Source organism: Elephantulus edwardii, unplaced genomic scaffold (assembly GCF_000299155.1).
Source record: "Elephantulus edwardii isolate Elephantulus edwardi_28Jun2011 unplaced genomic scaffold, EleEdw1.0 scaffold00055, whole genome shotgun sequence".
NCBI lineage: Eukaryota > Metazoa > Chordata > Mammalia > Macroscelidea > Macroscelididae > Elephantulus > Elephantulus edwardii.
In genome coordinates, this window is record NW_006399805.1 from 1,860,774 (window position 1) to 1,876,086 (window position 15,313).

The following is a 15,313-nucleotide window of genomic DNA, read 5'->3' on the forward strand; positions in this document are numbered from 1 at the left end:
CCCCCCCCCAGCTCCCTACTCCACCCACCCCCAAAGCACACACACACATACACACCCGTGGTTCTAAGTAATCTTTTTATCCAAGCTTTGTGGGCTTTTTAGGATTTTGATTTTTTTTTTTTTTAAGTACAGGTAATTTTCTGATCCCAAGTTTGGTAAATGTGTTAACACTGCTTTGTGAATAAATAAATGAGTGATCTGCTGAACAACTGCAATTGTAGAATCCTGTTGTATGTAATGTACATATGGAGAAAGAATGTATTTTGTTCATTTTTTTCTTAATAAAAAAATTATATATGGGCACTGCAAGATGTCTGTCTTTGTGGAAACTGCTTTTGGATTCAACTGTTAAAACTATTAAAATATTTTCCCCTTTAAAAAGGAGGCATTTTATTCAGGCTTGCAGAGATGGACCAGGGCATCCGAGTGCTTTCCTCTCAGAACAGTGCTCATTTCTATGAGCCACAGATCTTCAAGGGAATCTGCATTTGAATGAACACTGGTAAAGTATCTCATTTCCAATCTAATATTAATACTAGGACTGTTTTCTCTCTTTGGTGAATTTAGAGCTATGTCTAGCAGATTTTTTTTAAGGGACATACACAAACATGTATTTTGGAGATGGTGCAGCCAAAATGTTTTCTGGAGGCAAGGATTACAAAGCTTTGTTGGTAGAAGATGCTGTTCCTTGAAGAAGGACATCATGCTTTGAAAGATGGAGGTCAGCGAAAAGAGGAAGACCCTCAGTGAGATGGATTGACACAGTGACTGCAGTCATAGGGTTGGGCAGGTTGGAGTGGTGAGGATGGCACAGGATAGGAGAGAAATGAGGGCTGTAGTTGATAGGGTTGCTGTGAATACTTGACAGCCCCTAACAACAACTACTTGTACAGGGAAAAAGGGGGGGGATGACATCGGAACTGAAATAGTGAATTGTGAGAAAGATGTTATTAGCAGAGAACCTGGTGGAAATGCAAAGCTGAGACAGTTCTGGATGTATGTCCCATTGTGGAGGAGGTATTTTGAAAACCTACACCGACTCTCTGGAGACTAAGGTGCGTCTGATACAGGCCATGGTCTTCGCAATCACTTGTTATGCATCAGAGAGCTGGACAATGACCAAGGAGGATAGAAGAATTGATGCCTTCAAGCCGTGGTGCTGGAGAACAGTATTGAGAATACCATGGACTGCTAGGAAAACAGATTTGTCCTGGAAAGGGTTAAACCAGGTGGCTCCTTGGAGGCAAGGATTCTGAGGCTCCATCTAACATACTTTGGACATGTGAGGAGAGACCAGTCCTTGGAGAAGGACATCACGCTTGGGAGGGTGGAGGGACAGCGCAGGAGGGGAAGGCCCTCTATGAGGTGGATTAATTCCGTGACTGGGATAATCGGGATGGGAGTGTCAGAGACAGTGCGATTGGCACAGGACAGAGCAGAGTACATAGGGTTGCTATGAGTCGCAAGCGACTCGACAGCACAATAACAACAACTGACCAGATCCAGGGTTGTGGCGAAGCTATGAGAGTCCTGCACCCTCTTCCCCTGGTCTGGTTTGTATCTGTAGGCATTGAGAGCGTGTGTTCTGGAGTGAGTTACCAGCTGATTTTATTCAAAGTCAGGAGAATGTTTTCTCAGTTTGCAAATCAGATAATCTGTCTTGCTGCATAGCATTCATTTCTAGGGTGTGCTTTGAGTAGGACTTGTCGCGAACATTTCTTTTGTGTTCTCAGAACAGGAAAGTGTGATGTGAAGTGATAAGGAATTGCCTCTTCCTTGGTTAATCCCCCTGTGAATTAACTCCAAAGGATCAAAATGTGGTACACGACCGCTTCTCCTTTGATATATTTGTTTGTGTTCTAGTAGGAAGACAGCAGTAAACAAAGCTGAGTTGGTTTTGTTTTTTAATGTTTGAAAGTATTTATGATGGTTGCTTTTTCTGGAAATGAAATATTGCTAGGTATCTAAATTCCATGTGGCTTTCTTGATCTTGCGCACCCTTCAGAATCCACCTGATCCAAAGCTGACTGGTACCATAATGGATCTTAACTATGTCTATGTGTCCTTTCTCCTCCCACTGGACTGTGTTCCGCTCTAGTCCATTAATATTTCTTGTTTGATATAGTGAAGGGGGTTTCCTGATTTAAATTCCTTTATCTCAAAAATTTATAAAGAGCTACAAAAGTGCCTAAAAAGACCAGGAACTCGAGAAAAGCAGGCAAAAGACATAAATAGGAATTTCACAGAAAGGAAATACGGATGGTTCTTAGATGAAAAGATGCTCAGCACCATTTACAGTAGAAATGAACATAACTACACTGAGATGCTATGTTTGATAGACTGCTGGCAAAGGCTGGGAAAACAGGTATCTTCCCACATAATCATACTCTCTATCATTAATGTCACATGCAGGCAAAATACTGGAAATCATCCAAAAATGGCTAGAACAGTACATAAGTAGAAGTTCAAGCAGGGTTTAGAAGAGACCATGGCACCAGAAATCTCATTGCTGATGTCAGAAGGACCCAGGCTGAAAGTAAAGAATACCAAAAGGATGTTTATTTGTGCTTTATTGACTATGCAAAGGCATTTGACTGTGTGGATCCAAGCTAGTTTCTTGTTCTCATTTACCACCTTGGAAAACAAAAGAGGGTCACTGTGAATGAGAATCAACAAAACTTGCGTTTTGAGCAGTTGAGATGTCAGCTGCTCGGATCGAGTTAAGGGAGGTGGCGGGGACTGGAAGGTTCTGCTTTAAGAGCTTCTGCTGCTCCCAGGAAGAGAAATAATCACAGGGAAGTGGACACGTGCACGTATCTCCTAAGACAGCCACGGCATGCAGAGATGCCCCAGTCTAAGTACCAGGACAGTTCCCTGTGTGACGGCACTGAGTGTTCACCTTCCGGTTCCAAAGGCAAGTGCGCAGGTACCACCTGAGAGCTGTCCTGCAGGCTGGTTGGTCGTGACGCTACCGTAAATACTGATCCATATGCTCCATCGTTGCTCCTCCTTGCCGTTAGCCCCGCATATCATGACCCATCTTCCTGTCTCGAAAGTCCTAGAGGGAGAGAGCTGGGGCAGCAGAGGGTCCTAGCGGACGAGCAGCCAGATTGGTAATGTCCTTTCCAGAGATGCTAGTACTGTAGAGGCCACATCCAGGTGGCAGTTCTGGTGAGGCTAGTAATCTGATTGTTGGCAAACGCTAACAGGCAGTAAGATACTTGGAGATGGGTGGACATTGTACAGCTGCTCTCTGAACTCGGGCTGGAGGCTGGGTAGTCCAGGGCACAATCCTTTTTATCAGTTGATGTCCCTGCCACTGTGCACCACAGGCAGAAGTATCGTGTGCTAATGCCCATTCCCCCCGCCCCTCACCCGATCTGTCAGGTGCTCAATAATTTGGAGAGGTCCCTTACTGCAGACTTTCCCAGTACATTTATCTCCTGGTGCCCTGACATGCTTGGGAAGGCAGAGGATTGACACCGTGACTGCACTAATGGGCTCAGGTGTGCCAGAGATTAGGAAGGCCCGGAATGGGACAGAGTTCAGGTCTATTGTTCATAGGGTTGTTGAATGGTACTAAGCAGCACCTAACAACATGCCAGGGTCTTTGGGAAATTAGTTATCGCAATATTTAATCACTGGTATTAATTACAGTAGCCAGTCTTGGTCTTTGTATCCTTTTTCCCTGGGGGAATAGGAGAAATATGTGGGAGGGAAGATTATCAGGGACACAGCGGCCTAACACATCTAAGATGACAGCTAGAGAGAGTGTCTCCTGGCTGGCAGGAGGCCTAGCGTAGGGCGTATGACCTACACAGGAAGAGAACGGAGTCTTGGGTCTAATCTGTGGCCAGCAATAAGCATGAGTCATTCTCTTCCTAGAACCGTTCCCTGAGCGTGGCCAGGGTCAGGCCTGAGGTTCTGAGCTATACTCTGTGGAGCCTTGGCACATTTCTGGAGTTAACCTCAAGGTACCCCTAGCCCAGCTCAGATCCACCCTTCAGGGTGTTAACTGCTTTGCTGAACTCTGCTAGGAAAAGTAACTCATGTAACAAGTCGCATTCTAGAAAAGCTTTATGTGGTTGGGATGCAAGCATTAACTGCTGGAGTACAATGGCTGCTCGCCAGACCTCTGGCAGCTTTGAATCCACCAGTGGTGCCAGGTTGGAAAGATGGGCAGGCTCCCTCCACTACCATTTACAGCCCCGGGAGGTTGCTAGAAGTCAGAAAGGACTCACACGTTTTGAGTTTGAAGAGGGGAAGGGGTGTGGATTCCAGTCTCAGCAAAGCCAAAAAACCTGTTGCCATCAAGTTGTTCACAGGGACTCAGAGCTGACCCCCTGAGGCTTTTCAAAGGCTGGATACTGCACGAGTGGGTTCGAACTGCCTGACTTTGGGTTGGTAGTGCAACTCCTTACTTAGAGCAGCGCTCTCCCACAGTGTGTAACTGCCCCATGGCATTTTTCTCAGACTAAAATCCATGAGAGCAGGCAGACTGCCACTATTCTGGAGGTGCTGCTGGCTGGGTCCTCACAGCTGGACTTCACACTGGCAGCATCAGGGCTGCTGTCATCTAAATGGCTCTGGACCCAGAGGGTCCTAACTTCTATGTGGGCAGAGTAGTGACACTGAAGAGAAGGGGAAACCAAGTGTCAAGTGTAAGCATGCAGGCCCACAGGAGGGGCCTGCACCCCCTCCCACTCTGCCGGAGCCTCCATCTCGATCTGGGCTGGCGCCAGAGGCTGGTCCACAGCCAGGACCAGGACAGCGCCTCCTCATGGATTCGGTTTTACATCTTGCTTTGGTGGGGTCCGAAAGCAGTGCTTTCCACACCTAACCAGGCTTCAGAGGCCTACTTGTGGACAGTCTTCTCAGTCCTTAGAAAATTGCATAGGACGATGGGGTGGGAGTGAGCTCCCCTCTCCAGGTAAACAGGAAGGAGGAACGTGAGCCAGCCAGCTTACACAAAAGCACTTTAATTGACAGTGTACAGTTTTCCAAAATATATTTTCTTGTAAGAAAATGCAATAATAATTAACTAGTCTTTACAAACGAGTTTCTCAGTAAATTCCAGTGTACTTCAGACCCCTGTCCGCTAAGACACACACTCCCCCGGTCACCCAGGCAAACTGTGTAGAACATTCATCAAGGACCAAACCCTGCCTCTATAGATGCGTCATCGTCCCCACCCCCCCCACGCCCACCCCAGTGCTGAGATCTGGAGACCCGCCCGAGACTCCAGCCAGTGTCACAGGCCTGCTGCTCTCGCCCTGCTGCCTCCCCATCCTGCTCTTCCTTGGCCTGGCTAGTCCAAATGTCACAGGTAACTAAAGAATCCCTCAGTTAAGTCCTGGACCTAAATGACTGGAAATACGGCAGGTTTCCTGACTCCAGCCCTCCCCAGCCCAGCTGTGAGGAACATCTGGGGAGTGAATTCATTCCATCCTGTGCTGTTCTGAACTGCTGTGTACCTGAGTCCCTTCCAGCTGAGCGACCTGAGGCAGAGCAGTGTGACATTTCCACAGCTGACACAGGTACAGGAGCAGACTGCCAGGTCTCTCCCGTGGAGCTGCAGGGGAGTTTGAACTGCCAGCGTTTCAGTTAGTAGCCATGCACTTAACCACTGCACCACCAGGGTGCCTGTGCCTGTGAGCTGCTACTTTTTCTATGGATTCCTCCTGAGGTGTGCGGCCCTGGGGTGGCTGTCTGCAGACTCGCTCCAGTGCCCCCGTGAGTTTGGCTTTTCTTCCCCCTCCATCTATCTGCCACTGAGCCTCTGTGTGATGGGGGCCAAGGCACCTCTGGACTTTCCTTTTCAGATGTGCAGAAACTGACCGCCCCATTCTCAGCATCTCCCTGGGAGTAGAGCATCACTTGGGCTCCAGCCCTGGAGACATTCTGCTGGGCCTTTGTGAGGGTCGAGGGTGCTAATAAACAAACGAGGGGTGGGGGGAACAACACAAAAACCTGATGTAGAAGACAGAAATCCCTCCTCAGCTGCCTCGATCAACCTTGTCATTTCTTCTCAGGTACATTTACATTCCTGTCCAAAACCAAAAGAAGCTCTCACTAAGGTTTTGTCAAAATATATTCACGTAAAGCAGTGCAGGGTAGAGTAACATGTGGGGGTTGTATTTACATTCTCAACATTTTGTATATATTGGTTTGAACTTGATTTTCAAAGTCTCCAGTATACTGTCAAAAAAGATAAAGCTCAAGAGAGGTGCTTTAAATAAACGTTCTGCTAGCTTTCCTCATCAAGAGGGGGGAGAAAGGATCTTGTGTCTAGACTAGATTCAACCCGTATTCTAGTTCATGATGCAGAGATTATTCTGTACCTCCTTTGTGGACACCTTCTCCTGCCACTCACCCCATGCACGGCCCTGCGCCCTCTGGGTTTTGCCTGGGTCGTCTCAGGAGAAACTAGTTTGTCACTGAAATGGAGAATTCCTAAATCTCTTTGGCACAGCTTGTCTGAATTCACGCTGAACTCTGGCTGCCCTTTTAGCTCTTATCTGTGTCCAGATCCAAACCTACAAGCCACATTTAGGACTCTGGGGGACACAGGATATGGGCATGGGCCCACACGTTTGACACGTGTGACAGGCCAGCCACACCAAGTTCTGAGTTCTGAAGCTGCCCTGGAGGCATGGGAGGGGGAGCCTGAGTCACTCCCGGGTGCCCTAGGGACAGGGCCTGAGCTGCCCTCCTCCTGACCAGGCAGTGTCCCCACAAGTCCCCACCCTCAACACTCCACAAGGTGACATATTTGCTGCCTGTCCAAGGGTGTGCTGGTGAAAAGTGGTCCCGAATCAGCAAAGACCTAGCAGTGTCGCTTACCCCGCCAGGCAGGGAACATGCCACCAGGCAGGGAACACGCCACCAGGCAAGGAACACGCCACCAGACCAGGATGCCTCAGTCCTTCAGGAGCCTCACAGCCAGGATGGGTACAGACTCCCCAAGCCCCTCGGGGGGTAGGAAATAGCTACCGCAAAGCAGCTAGCAGGACCACTGTAGCCACTTACCTGCCTCTCAAGACTCCAGGGTTCTGGCTTTTTGCCCTGAAATAACCATTTTCATTCCCCTGAGAAGTTCTGCCCTTTAATCCTTAGTTGGCTATAGGGAATTTATGCCCTCCCAAACCTAAAAATTACCCCAGGGCCCAGGGACAACACAAGGATACCACAGCAGAACTCAGAGTTCCAGGAGGGACCTCGCTCAGATACCAGCCTCCCTGTCCAGGCCTCAGATGCTAATCCTCGGAACACCTGCCCCAGGACACACATTCCCCAGCTGCCCCACTACCAACAGAGCCCAGGAGACATCAGAGCCTGGCCAGGCCGGGGCAGTGAGGGGGTTCCAGGGATGGGACAGGACAGCTGCCCTGGGACACACATTCCCCAGCAGACCCTCCACCAACAGAGCCCAGGAGACGTCGGAGCCTGGCCAGGCCGGGGCAGTGAGGGGTTCCTGAGAATTGGACGGGACACCTGCCCTGGGACACACATTCCCCAGCAGACCCTCCACCAATAGAGCCCAGGAGACGTCAGAGCCTGGCCAGGCCGGGGCAGTGAGGGAGTCCCAGGGAGTGGACGGCTGCACCCAGGTAGCCATAGGCCGCACCTCTTGGCCTGGGTGCAAGAGCCAGGACCTAGATAAGCTAAGCAAAGCTTCCTGACAACTTGAACTCTGGCCCCTGGCAGCAGAGGACTGGATTCACACACAACAAAATCTCAGCAACTTGTGGGTCCCTGAGTTTCCTATGGAGTGGGGGAAGCCCCGGCCTCCCTGGCTGGCTGAGGCAGCTGTCTGTGAAGACATCAGTGCCGGCTGGGGCCAGGGAAGGCTGTGTTCGGCCTGCTGCACCTCAGGGGTCCCGGGGGTCAGTCAGTGGTGGAGCAGTGGACAACAGGACAGTGACACCAAGGTTTTTGTCTCTGTAGGGGGAGGGGCCAGACAGCTGGGGACCTGGACATTGTGCTGTCAAGCAGCCAGAGCTCACTGGGTCACAATCTGCCCAGAGCGGTCAGAATCAGCTCTCCTGTCCCCGTGTGGTGGCTTCAGCCCTGCCCAGGCCACCCTTGGAAAAGTCCAGGGGAACAGGCACTGGGCTGAGGCGTGGGGTCCACGTCTTTGTCCTGGATGGCTCTGCCCCAAGCGTATGACTGTGTGGCCATGCAAGATGACCTCACAGATGGGCCCTCCAGCCCCAGCTGAGGTTCCTCCCAGACCTCCTTTCTTGTCTTCAGCAGCTCAGGCACCGATGGGTAAAATTTTGCAAGAGGAAACTAGAGAGAAGGTGATTTGTTCAGCTTGAAAAGGGAAAAATTAAGGCCTTGTGGGGTCTGGGAGGGCAGTGTCCACTCCCTTCCCCAGTCTTTCCCTCCTCCAATGGGAAGGACTCTTCCTCCCGGTCCAAATGGCACTTCAGGTGGTCAGGCAGGGCTCCGTGGCGCCCTCCCAGAGGCCAGCAGACCTGACTAAAGGTGTGTGTCTTCTTCCTCGTCTAGGTCATCCTTGGCCAGGTTGTCCAAGGGGACGATCCAGCTGTCCCCCAGCTCCCCGTTCAGGTTGGCCACCTTCTTCTCCTGCATCTCTGACGAGGTCTCCATCACTTCCAATGTGGGGTTGTCATGGTAACCGTTTTCCACTGTCTGCAACTCCTCTGTCAGTCGTTGCTGGAGGAGGGGGAGGACCCAGACAGAGAAGGTGAGATTAGGGGGGCAGTGGTCCCTAGATGATCTTCTTAAACAGTTCTCCTCTGCCCCGGCTCACCTGATCCTTCCGGTGGGAGAGGCGCTGGTGGCAGCAGCCATAGAGGGCGGCAACCAGAAGCAGGAAGGACGCCATGCAGACGATGGTGATAATAAGAGGCATGCTGTACCGGTCCTCAGCCTCCTCTGGGGGGCCCTGGTCCCCAAGCTGCATGTCACTGACCCCCGCCTGCCAGGAAGGAGAAAGTAAGGTAGCAGAAAACAGGTTTGGGGCCTGCCTCTCTGTACTACCCTCACTCTGACGGGCTTCTGCTTGGGCTCTGCAGCTCTCTGTTCCATCACTCTGTCCTCCCTTCTCTCTCCTCTCTGCGCTACCCAATCTCTTCTCTCCCAAGGTAGGGGTCCACTTACCTCTTTTAAGTCGTCCCATTTGTCCTTCAGCAGCTCGTAGATGTCATTGGGCAGGAGGTTTGCTGTGGACAGAGGAGAGGGCTGCCTCACTGCTGAGGTCCAGAGTAAGTGATGAGATGACTGGACCCCAGACTCCCCTGGGAACCAACAGCCAGGGCAGGGAAGGGATTAACGCTCCCCGACACTCAGGGAGCAGCCCCCCAACCCGTCCTCCAACATGGCCTCAACTCACTCTGGATTGAGATCTCCTTGACCACCACGCCCTGGCCGTCCTGAAGTTGTGCCAGCCGGATGTAGCACTGATCTTGAGCAGGGTTGAAGGAGGTCCTGGCCATCTTACACAGAACGTGGACCAGCTTTTCATCCGAAGGGCTTGGTGCCTGCGGTGGGGAGACACAGGTCAGGCATCAGGAGCAGCCTGATCCACGGGCCCGGACTCCAGTCACGGTCAGAATAAGGCTGGAGCCCTGTGCCGCCTGTCCCGTCTAGCCTCAGGTGGTGCCACGCCAGGCCAGCAGGAGGCTCTGTCCCCCCAGCCCATCCTCCCGTGCCCTATGGACTGTGGGGCACCACCACCGGCCTCGCACCCTTTTCCACTCCAAGGTCCAGAAAGATTTGGAATCTCCTTCCAGCTATGGACGCTATGCTGTTATCTCCTCCTGGAAGGAGCTTAGCAGGTGCTCCCAGCACCCTCATCCCACTGTCAGGGGTGGTCTGATGCCTGAGAAGCTGCCACGTGTCACCCTGTGTCTCTACCTGGGTCACAGAACACCACAGAAACAGCCCCAAAGTTGAGCTACTTGTGCCCTGCCCCAGCAGAGACCTGAGGGGCAGCCAGGAACGGGTGGCAGGATGGCAAGGCCACCTCTGAACAGGAGCAGGCTGGGTGTCCTGTGGGGCTCTCATGTGGCACTAAGACGTCTTCTGGTTTTGCAGCTGAGCAGATGAAGCAAAGTATGGGAGGTTCTCCCCTCATGGTGCTATCAGCTCCAGGACCCCTCAATCTTGGATAAAGGGCTGGATGAGAGGAACTCTTGCTCAGGCTTAGCTGGGGGCTGCAGGAGGGGACCCAGCTCTCCCCACCTTCCTTCTCTCCACCAGCCCATCTGGAGCCCACAGCATGCCCAAGGGAAAGCCGGGCAGCATCTTACGGTCCCCAGGCACCCAACTAAGGATTTCCGTGTCCCCTCGAAGTGCGGCCCCAGGAGACCACTGCTTTCCTTGTGTTCACAATCCAAAAGGAAAAAAGTACAAAATCCAGGCAGCACTGTAGTATTGTGAGCCCACGATCTCCAGCCTGTGGGAACTGTGTTCTGGTTGGTCTGTTTCTAGTCCCTCGTGGCAGCAAGAGATCCGTGGAGGGTGGCTCTAAGTCAGAACCAGCTCAATGGCAGTGGGTGGGAGTGGGGTCTAAGGAACACGGTGGTACAGCAGGTTAAAGTGTTGGGTGGTAATCAAAAGGTTAGTGGTTCAAATTCACCCTTCACTCTGCAGGAGCAAGATGAGGTGGCCTGGCTGGGTAATGATTTACAGCCTCAGAAACCCTAAGAGGCAGATCGACCCTACTCCATAGTGAGTGTCACTGTGAATCCAAGGGTTGGGTTGGCTTTAGAGTGGCTGCAAAAGTAGACACTGACCAGTAGAGGGCATCAGCGAGCCATCGCTGCCCTGCAATCCAGGGCTCCCCATTCTTTCCATACAAGGGGTGTCCCTGAGGCTGCCTCATACCCTGCTCCTCTCTCATTCAGGTTGACTCAAAAACACCTACGTGCACACACACCTCCACACACAGTGGAAGAACTGTTAGCAACAAGGGCGCTGTGCTCACAGACTCTCAACCAAACACACACACCCCCCCCACACACACACACACCCAAGCTGTGGAGTGAACTCCAACACACACACACACACACACACACACACCCCCAAGCTGTGGAGTGAACTCCAACGTATTAGCATGTGTAGGTGTCAAACTGTGACCCGAAAAAGGGCTTTCCATGCCGGGGAATCCAGAAGGTGGCTGATTGCCAGGACTTTATTTTGAGGCGTCTCTGGCGGAGGAACTCGGATAAACCAGTCTCTTAGCAGCCAAGCACATTACTGTTTTTACCACCAGGGATTCCAGTCAGAACCAACCCCACTCTCTCTCATCCACCCCAGACTCCTCGGGCTGCAGGGTGCGTCTGCTCTAATAACCCAGAGCCCTAACACCACTTGCTAATAGGACAAAGGGGCAGACCACTTTGTCTTCGTCCTGCAAAGTGCATGGAGGTCAACTGGCCAGAGTCGCGCCCTAACCTCGGATTAAAGTCTCCCAGCCCCGGGTCCCTGCAGCTGGGTCCACAGTGAAGGCGAGGAGATCAGGTGCCTCCTCTGGCCCCTCAGCAGCCCTGTGGGTGACCAGCTGAGAGCTGGACCCTCACTCCATCATGTCCACGAGAAGGATGGCTTCCCTCAGAAAGGACAGGTGAGGTGATGAAATCAGAAGGGGCACCTCTGTGCCCATTGGGGAGCAGAAGACATGGGAGGTCAGGGGCTACTCACGCAGAGGCTGGCCTTGGTGAGGTTCAGGATGAGCATCTTCTTGTCTGGCCTTTCAGGAGCTTCACACTTGACCTGGAAAAAGCCACAGGAGTCAGAGTTCAGGCTCAGCCTGGCAGGACCTTGTGTAGGATTTGTCCCCTACCCCTACCCCCACTGGCCCCAAGTGGGTGACACTGAGAAGAAGGTGTGAGCTGCCCAGAAGTCTAAGCCAGTAGCAAAGCCAGCAAGGGGAGGGAGCCTGCCTTTGCACCCCCTCAGCCCTGAGCCCCCTCCTGTCCCAAGAGCTGGAATTACCCTGTAAGTCTCAAGTGCTGAGGTGGGTGACGAGGTGTGGGAGCCCTGAGGGTCAGTCTGAGCTGGCGCCAGGCTAGAGTAGGGGGTTCCTTGGTTGGACAGCGTGGCCATGGGGCCCGGGGAGGCAGTGGTCCCAGCCAGCGCTGGCGCCTTGCTGTGGGTCAGTTCCGTTTCTTCAGTGGTCACCAATGGTGATGCTGCAAACAGGAGGACAGAGATTTAAGAACTGCTGAGAGCTGGCGGGAGGCGACCGGCAGCCTGGTCATCTTCTGACCGTTTTCTCTGTGCTGTGTCCCCATCGTGCCAGCAAAGGGAATGAGCAGGCCGGGTCCTGTGGTCCAACACAGGGCAGGCGGCCTCAAGGAGCCAGTAAGGACCGAGCACAGGAAGTCATATGACTGGCAGCGGAGAACACTACGGACTGTCCCTGTGCCACATGCCAGGCTGTGCTCAGAGCTGCACATGCTTCACCCTTCCTCACGACCACCTCCCAGGAAACCAAGACCCTTGGGTTTGGCAGGGCCACGTGGTTTACCCAAAGTCCCATGGCAGCAAGTGGCAGAGCTGGGGTACATCCAGGCAGAGACCCGACTCCAACCCAGTGCCCGACAGGCCAACCCCGCTTCTCTTGCCACTAACCAGGGCCGCCTGCTGTGTGAGAGCTGAGCAGTCGTCCACGTGGTTTTCAGTGGCTGGTGGTTCTAGAAGTTCCTTTCTTTGGAGGAGAGTCAGGGTACTTGAACCTCTAACCTCCCGTTTAGCAGCTGAACACACACGGGCATTTGATGATGGCGTGGAGGGGAAAGGCGCGAATGCCCACCACCCCTGAAACAAGTGTGGGTTATCTCTAAAGTGTCTTGACTTAGGGGAGCTGGCTTGGGACAGGCGGCCTTGTGGCTTAGAGGAGGACAAGACAGATGGCTGGACTGCATTCCTGCCCCTCAGGGACAGGAGCTGTCCCCACGGAAGCTGAGAGCTCAGTGGGAATATGAAGTGACCAAGAGCCAGCTCTGTCCACAGGCCACATGAGCACCCAGGAGGCTGACCTGCAGAGGTCCTCTTCTGGAGCACCCCTCTGCTGGGTCCAGGTAACCCCGCGACACCTGGAGCTCTCAATACAGGTGCCCTCTCTCAGGCCCAGACACTGTGACTCGAGAGAGTGGACCTGGGCCTATGACCCCTCAGCAGGCTTTATATTTGAGCTGCTGGCTTCTGACCAGTACTTTCCAGAAGGAGTGGACACTGGAAAAGTGAAGGCCCCAAGGAGCCAAGACAAGATCTGCTCTATTTCCGTGAGGCCTGTGTCTGTGTGTTATACACAGCTATGCGTGGGGTGGTGGGGGCGGGAGGGTGAGCTACCCTGTAGTGAACAATCTGCATTTCCCACCACTCCAAGCATTTGCCTCTAGACCTGGCTGGCATCTATCTCTCCAAACCTTTCTACTTAATCTGAGCCTCTTCAAATTTACAATCCCCAATGCACAGAGTACCCAGTAAGGAAAGTGCATAGAATGACTCCCTCTTTATTAGAAAGCAAGTCCATATTTACTTTGCTGGATAATCTGCCCCCGCTTGTGTGTGTGCATCCTGGGATCAGGAGGTAAGTGCATTTCTTACTCTGGGTTGCTGACCAAGTCCTTTGAGAAGAGCTATTCCAGAGTCCTACCACTGGGGGCAGTGTGGTTCAGTGGTAAAAATCCTCCCCCATGATAGTGGCCTGGGGTCAATTCCTGGCCGCGGCCTCAGAGGCCATCATCTATCAGTGGACGCCTGTGTGTTGCTGAGACGCTGACAGGTTTCAGCAGAGCTGCCAGATGAAAATGAGTGAGGAAGCCTAGCAATCTTCTGAAAATCAGCCAAGGAGATCTTAATGGATTACAACTGTCCGATCTACAGCCAGTCCCGGGGGTGATGCAGGGCCGGGTGCGGACTCTGTCTCATGGGTGGTGCAGGGCCGGGTGGTGCAGGGCCGGGTGAGGGCTCTGTCCTGGGGGTGGTGCAGGGCCGGGTGAGGGCTCTGTCCTGGGGGTGGTGCAGGGCCAGGTGAGGGCTCTATCCGGAGGGGGGGTGCAGGGCGGGGTGGTTCAGGGCCGGGTGCGGACTCTGTCTCTTGGGTGGTGCAGGGCTGGGTGAGGGCTCTGTCGGAGGCGGGTGTAGGGCTTGGTGAAGGCTCTGTCCTGGGGTTCATGCAGCTCTAGGTGACGATTCTATTGGGGCTTCCGTGAGTCAAGACTAGTAGTGGTAGCCAGCAGCCACCCAGAAACACCACACCCAGCCTTCCCTGGAACCACTTCTGGTTGGTATATGTGCTAAACTAGACCACACCAGTGAGCCCATAACACCAGGCACCGTACTCGTCACTGAAATGAGAAATGGGGCCTGAAAGAAGGACATTCATGATGTTTAATCCTCCACACGCATGTCCGTCTTGTGGAGGAGAAAAGGTTGGTACTCAGTACTGTTGCATCAGAACCAACCCACAGCTGACCCTCTAGCAGGTTTTCAGAGGCAGTAAATCCCACAGGAAGAGACTGCTCATCTTTCTCCCATGGAGCAGCTGGAGGCTTTGGACCTCTGAGATGGCACTGCAGCTTCTTGCCACTGGGACCATCAGAGCTCCAAGGAGGAGCCACTACTTTTAGAAAGTTCTTTCTCACTTAGAAGAAGACAGAAAGAAGAGGGAGGAAGGGGGGGGGGGGAAGGGATTGAGAGAGATGGGATAAGAGAGAGAGAGAAAGAAGAAGAAGGGGGGAGAATAGCAATGAGGAGAGGAAGTAGGAAAAAGACTTACTTGGTGTGGCCACACTGTCCCGAGAGGGACCAGCCTCTGGACCTGTGCCAGGACCTGGGGTGGTTGCTGGCTGTTGGTCAGGAGCAGCTCCTGAGGGCTTCCCTGGTGACTGGGAAGGGTTCGATGTAAAGGTCAAGGACGGATGAGTCGAGATGGCTCTTGAGGTCACCTGACTTCCGACATCAGGGGCCAGAGAGGCGCTGGGAGTGGTTTGGCCACCTTTGTCTTCAGATTTACCTGTGGTTTTGACATTCGGGTTCTCTGTGGTTTCCTTCTTAGCTGTGGTGGTAAGTCCTGAACCTGCAGCATCTCCTGCCCCGTTAACCTGGGGAGAGCTGGTCGCAACTGCCAGAGAGCTGCTTTGGGTTGAAGTCACTGTCTTGTTACCATCAGCTGCATCTGGGGTTTCCTGGGGGGCGGCCTGAGGCACCTGGCCACCATCCTGTTCATCTGGAGTTTTCTGGGGGGCGACCGGAGGCACCTGGCCACCATCCTGTGCATCTGGGGTTTCCTGGGGGGCGACCGGAGGCACCTGGCCACCATCCTGTGCATCTG